The following is a 7,839-nucleotide window of genomic DNA, read 5'->3' on the forward strand; positions in this document are numbered from 1 at the left end:
GGATTAAAAAGTTTTTGGAATTTGTTTTTTAAAAGACAGAATCTCAAAAATATATTCGACATCTTAATTTATTTTATTTTCTAAAGTTTAAAAATATATATAGATTTAAAATTATTAATTTAAAAACTACAAAAAAGTTTCACTCGTTTGAGAACGGCATCAAAATAAAGCATAGTGTGTATATAATTATATAGACGTACTTTGTCCAATTTTCAGTACTGCCACGCCGATTCCTCAAATATATTCCTATTAAAAAAAAAAAAAGAATTATCTAAATGTATAAAATTAAACATGTTATAAATGCCGTTTGTATATAAATGTAATGATGTGTGTTTCCGAGAAAATACAACTCCATCATATACTAATAATAATTCACAATGGGTACAGAACTCACTAAAATATATATTTATCATATGGAAACAATCTAATCGTGCCAGTTACATCTTGTTAAGAAAATAAAGTGCGCACACGACTCACGTAACTTGTTGTGTAAATAGAATGTTGGCGTGAGGAACATTGACAAACCTAAATGTAAATCTGCCAACATCATTGTATCTTCTCCTTTGACAGACGCATTTGCAAAATAAACATGGAACGAATTAGAAATGTTCGTTTACCTTTCATTGGGTACTTAATATTTTGAGAGGTGGCTCAATGGATTAGCACTGTCTTACTTGAAGGTTCAAATTTGGGCAAACAATTTAAATGTATCTCGCACTCAATGGTACATCTTTTTCTAAAATCCTACGTAGATGTATAATTTTTTGAATTATTATTTACATAACTATTACATTTTGCTATTTTTTTAAGGAAAGCATTAAAGGTAAGATGTAATTATTTACTTATATCATTATTTATTACTTACCAAAAACACAGGTAACACTGATTATTTATATTCGGATCCGCGATTGTATAGGTAAAAACTACATTCTATTTATTTTTAATTCGTTTTGTGTGATGTCTTATGACCTGCTTGGGTCCTGTCCTATTCTTAGTATGTTTACGTATATATATTTTACCGTTTTTTAATGACTTGCTCTAAGCGTTCTTTTTAGGAATAAAGGCCTAGTGTTAGAACATGTACCAGCTGTTAAAATCATGATTATATTATGAAAATTAGTTTTTAAATTAAATGTTATTTTATACATTTTCGGTTTGCAACATTTGAATGTTTTCATTTATCTTTTGCACGAGTATGTTAGCAAAAGTGAGAAATTTTCCTAAATGTGAACTGTAAATACATACTGCAAACGTGACAAAACAAATGTCATATAGGTACTTCGTGATAGACCACGGACTACACTGTCTTCACAAGCGATAATCCATATACGTCAGTTTCTTAAAGAGTAACTGACAGTATTCTTATAAAGAAATGTGCAATTTACAGTCACTAATAAAGTATAGAAAAAAATATATATACATACGTAAGTATAGGTTTTTTATTATGCAATACAACAATCCCGTTTTGGTTATTTGTTTTTGTGATAAACCCATGTACTTGTATTTTAATATAACTTAGGAAACCGTGTCATGAATCACAGAGTAAGATTGAAAGGTATTTGAACCCACACAATGAATCGCCTACTTCTAAAACTTAGTGCATTCACGTAATATAAATAGTTGCTATTGTTATGCAACCAGTTGATGTTTAAACTTCTAAAGTCTCGTCAAAAATAGAAATATACATAATAAACACAGTAATTTAGTTTAAGAAGCAAAAATAAAAGTCTTGTAAACATAATATATTGGGTAGAAAACAAATAAATTATTGAGGTTACAAATTTCAATGCATACATAATTAATTGTAACGACCTTTTTTGTACATTTCTATTTATTATCTTCAAGACTAAACAAAACATACGACTGCAACTCTTGTGTTGTTAAATGTTACGATTTTGTTTGTGCCTTACGTGACAAACACGAAATGGATTTGAATGAAACTTGATTTATGAATTAGACTTAGAAAGAAAACAATTTGACTTAGTGCCGAGTTAATACATACAAAGTAACGGACATGGGTATTTATTGGCCAATTTAGTGGCCCAAGGGTATTAACAGCCCACATACTGGCTTAGGGCTTGAACTATAAAGCATCATATCAACTTTTATCAAACTCGGTTAGTAGTTAAACCGTGAAAGTGCAACAGACACGCAAACTAACAAATTTACTTTCAATATCTTATCTCCGATATACTCATCGGAGCATACAAATTGAAGAATCTATTACTTTTTTTTTAATTCGCAAAGGTGGAAAATATTTCGAATACAGATAATTAATATTTTTATTAAACCTTTGCTTAAGATTTATATACACAAGTGTGCCAAGAATAACTCAGCTGCATATTTAAGATGTAATTTATTTTACCTCACACGCGTGCGTTTAAATGGTTGTTAGCATTACAGACATTTGAGTTAGCCATCTTCTCATTTCGCAACTTTTCCGCATTCACGCTTCACCGAACATAATACGACTTAACTAAACAGTTTACAACCTATTATTACTACCTACATTAACCAATACTGCACTTTCAGATATTTCGTTGACGTGTAGTTTAAAATTGCTGCTTCGAAGAACTCGGGACCAATCTGGTCCTGAATACAGGGTAGTAAAACTAAGACTCTGAACAACAAAACTCAGACAGAGAAATAATATGAAATTATTAGAGTTAAGTAATAGATAGTATACAATATACAACTCAAATATACACTTGTATTGTTTCTTGTGCCTCCCTTATGATTGGTAGTCGTGGCCATAATCGAAGGATGAATTAAAGAAGTCCTTTATAATTGAAGATGTATACATAGCATGTTAATGATATTATATAGTTGTATGTATAGTGTATGAATACAAGTATGTGTATGAAAAACTTATAACGAAAACAAAAAAAAGTCTTAATAAATACATACAAACTTCAGTATAACAAACTACCAATTTTAAGTAGAAAATAAACTTATTAATTAATTAAGTCAATTTTTTGCATTGGTAATTGTGGATTTACTATTATCGTACAAAAAACAACTCTGACGATAAAAATTGTCACTACTTGTCGCCTACGGTTTCACATGCCAAAAATGTGCTGTACCATTCAAGGCTATACAAGCAAATTATAAAATCGAATTAAAAATAAAACATATACACATTTTCAATCCTTTATTTCCTCGTTAAACAATATAATTAATAAAATCTAAATATTATAAAAATATCCATATAGCCTTACCATCATACGAGTGGTTTTTGCTTGACGATATTGATTAAAATAATTTAATTTAAATAGAGTCGTTTTCAGTTTGGAAGAGGAGGCCTTATCCCAGCAGTGGGAAATTTACAGGCTGTCACTTTACTTTCTTTACTTTAGTTTAAATAGTGAGTGTCATCATCATAAACAACCCGTAAATTTTCCACTGCTGGGCTAATGCCTCCTCACCTCTTGGGGAAAAGGCTGGGAACATATTCCACCACGCTGTTCCAATGCGGGTTGGTGGTACACATATGGCAGAATTCCTATGAAATAAGACACATGCAGGTTTCCACACGATGTTTTCCTTCACCGCCGAGCACGAGATGAATTCTGAACACAAATTAAGTACAATAATATTCAGCGGTTCTTGCCTGAGTTTGAACCCGCAATCATAGGTTAAGATGCATGCGTTTTAACACAGAGAATATCTTTCATATAAACTAAATATTTAAACTAAAAACTAATTTATTTAAATTTCCGAATTAAATCAGAGGAGTAAATATACTAGCGTATTTCATTTATTAACACATGTTCCACAGATGTTTTCTAAGTTTTTACCTGTTTACTGGTCAATAAGATTCTATATTGTCATTCAATACGGTCATTCGTCATGTGTGAAATCGTCTTAATGTCACAGTAATAAAAGATTCACTTGAATGTTACTTATTGAGCACAATGTCACTGCGGTTACTAATAGCCAACGATAATAATCATAATGATAATTCCATCTGTCAGACTAAGTCTTTGTATATAATTTGACCTATATGCTGATACGCGGTATTGTGTTACGTATAATGGTCTATACTATGTTTATAAATATATTATAGAAATAGGTTATTTTTGATTAAAATTAATTCGTGGATACAATGGTTATTAAAATCAAATTATTTGAAAGGTACAGAAAATATAGTGCTTTTACGCACTGTAAATCAGTGGATGCGTTTGAGGAACCCAAAACAATGTTCTTCCTTTATAATGAAAAGGCTGTTATAGATATTTAAATGTAACTTTTTCTCTTCATATAAATTCGTCAAACACTATGTAGATAATGGATCGCTTAAATAATTCGTTTATACAATACGTCTTGGAACATCGCCAGTCTGAGGTCCCTAGACACTAGTAGATACATCGATTCTACGTTAACTTTCTATTACGTAAACGAATACTTAGAAGCATAATCATCAAATGACATCCATAAAAACTAATGAGAAACATAAAAATAACATCCCGGTGATATAAGTATTGAAGTTGTAAAATTAATCGATCACGACCTTTTATGATTCATAAGGAATTTTTATCTGAAGATTGTCTTTTAAAGAATGTTTACGTAATATATACTATTTATTGACATTTCACTAATCACTATCGATGACTATTAATAATACATACCAAATGTTTAGTAATGAAATAATAAAAACGGAAAAATATATAAATACATTTTGGAGTCGACAATTGTTAGCCGTTGAAGTCTTTTGTATGGAATATTTGTTCGCCCATATTGAAATTATAAATACGCAATTATAAACTCAGAAAATTAAAAGTACATATTCATATAACTATACTAATTGGAGTATGGAGGTTTTCCGTATTCATAATATTTTAATTATAAATCGAAAATAATTGTTCTTCCTATGCAATTAATGTGAATAGTTGAAATATTTCTGTTTAAGCCAATTTAAATTGGTCGATTTTTCCACATCCATAGTTATATTATAAATGAGTAGGAATACTTTAAACAAATTACTGCCTTCTTAGTAGTAACTATCTGCAGATGACCATAAAATTGATTATTATTTAGGCTGAATCCTTGACAGGTTAGTTGAAGAAAATCTTTACCTTTCTAATTAGCAAGGAGACATACTTGACTATATTAGTGACGGTGTCTTCAAATAGACAAATACACGTATACATCTACATATAAAATGTATATAAGGAAAAAGATAAAATAATTATTATCAATTTACCGTTAATTATTAAATAAACAGTAATATTTAGTATATGAATAGCAGGTAAATATTTTTGTAATATTTGTAAAAAAAAATAAATTATAATAATATCAATACAATTCTATCATATTTATTTTTATATCTAGGGAATTTTGGAACGTCTTTAAAGGTTATGCATTAATTTTCAAAACATTTATATTCCTATTCACACTATCTTAAAACCTTAAGTTATTTAACACTGTAGACTGAATAATTTAAAAGTAATTATTTTAATAATTTGAAATGTAAAGATTTTATCACTAAAGTAATGAAACGATATCGCGGGTCATCAAACAGTATGTATCTCCTGACCGCTATTCCGTTGCTCATTATGATCTTATTACATCATAACTGACACACTAACGAGTTATGTTATAGAAGTTAAGCTGTACTATATTTTAACATGTAGTACAGTTCTCTATCACATAACTTAATTGATATATTTCTAAGCTGCTGACCCGAGATGGCCCAGTAGTGAGAACACGTGCATCTTAACCGATGATTGCGGGTTCAACCCCAGGCGAGCACAGCTGAATATTCATGTGCTTAATTTGTATTTATAATTCATCTCGAGCTCGGCGGTGAAGGAACACATCGTGAGGAAATCTGCAAGTGTCTAATTTCATAGAATTTCTGCCACATGTGTATTCCACCAACCCGCATTGAAACATCGTGGTGGAATATGTTCCAAACCTTCTCCTCAAACGGAAAAGAGGCCATAACCCAGCAGTAGGAAATTTGCAGGCTGTTGTTGCTGTTATAAGCTGTCGATTTTATTAACATTGTGACTAGAGTTTTATTTATTTATGCATGTAATAAAAGACAATTTTAAAGAGATCCAAGTATCTGCTTTTGCTTATATTGTCTCGATGGTCATTCGAGCTAATTAACCTTATTTTGTTTTAAATCGCATTGAGAGCGTTCACGCGAGCCGCTACAATACTTGCAGTTCACCTTCCACTTAATTTTGATATCGCTATTGTATGTTCTGCTACTAACTACCACAGAGCGGTCTCGACCTCGCGGTGACCTTTATCTGAGGATGCTCACATTCCATACAGGTGAAGATTTCCCAAGCTTACGTCTTTGAAGACTTATATCATTACAAAAGTTTTCATATACGTAATTATAGTGTTATATTGAATGTAAACGATAAAACAAGCCAGTGAGAGGTGATCGTTTGACTCGATGTTTGTAGTTATTTGTTGCGTATTCGTTATATATTCACAATAAAGTAGGTTTTGTGTTAAACTAAAATTACAGAAAGTCATTTTATTTCTAGAATTATTCGGTTTAAATTCAATGAAATTAGTATGATGTCTAGTTTTTAACCCGAGTTATTTTCCTAAATAAAGATGATATACATTATAAATACGAATCTATTTCATTTTCCGTATCATCTCAGTGTAATGACGCTAATTAGGCGTCTATCTCCCATATTACGTTATTTCGAAGTAAGAAAATGGGTAAACATCTTGCCGCATATTGATCCTTTACTTAAAGACATTTCGAAGATCTAAAAAATGTTTGACGATCAGAAAATTACAGAATATGTACTAAGTCAGTGTGATACACTATTAGATTTATTGCATTCCGTGTATACAATTCCGTGAATTTACCGCGAAAGTTATTGGTCTAACAAAACATTTAGATAAAGGTCATCTCTTACAACGCAATTTGTAAACACGTATATATATCGCTGTTTAATTCCCACAGCTTACGAGTAATTTGAGTGCAATGATTGAGAGAAACATTAATCACGTTTTTAATATTAATTGTTGAGACGGGATGTTTCATTCAACCGTTGACGTGTACACAAGGCTGACCGCTCTCTGCAATACAAAGCCCATTCAAAAATCGCATTAGGTATTTAGAAAAACGTATCCATTTATATTTCAAAAGAATTTTAACAGAAAAAGTTTTTGTTTTTTTTTAATGTAATACATTAACGGAAGAAAGGCATACCTGATGGTAAATATTCATCAATACCTAAAACGAGTTGTGAGAAATAGTTATCAATTACATCGATAATGCACCACCAACCTACGAACCTAAGATGTCAAATTTTGCCTTAAATTAAAAAATATTATTTTAATAAAAATATATTAGTTACATTACGTTAGATATAGAAATTTATAGTGGATAAAAAAAAATATATCCAAATTTCTAAATTTATTGAAACAATATTGTAAACTATTAATTTTAATTTCATGATTTATTTTAATAACAAAGTTATCCTCGGATTAAAAAGTGTAGATACACACTTGAATTGATTACATATTCATTTGTGTATTTGTTATGTAATTAACTCGCTATTAAAAGGCATTGTCAAGTATTTTACGACCACAAAAAGTGTATGATTTGATTATCTCTCCATTCTTTTAATAACAATGTTTTTTTTTATGTTATGTTTTTTTTTTTTTTTTATGTTATACCTAGATTGGCGGACGAGCATATGGGCCACCTGATGGTAAGTGGTCACCATCACCCATAGACAATGACGCTGTAAGTAATATTAACTATTCCTTACATCGTCAATGTGCCACTAACCTTGGGAACTAAGATGTTATGTCCCTTTGTTAATGTTCATAGAACAAGTATTTATGTGTGAGTAA

This window comes from Vanessa cardui, chromosome 6 (genome assembly GCF_905220365.1).
Source record: "Vanessa cardui chromosome 6, ilVanCard2.1, whole genome shotgun sequence".
Classification (NCBI taxonomy): domain Eukaryota; kingdom Metazoa; phylum Arthropoda; class Insecta; order Lepidoptera; family Nymphalidae; genus Vanessa; species Vanessa cardui.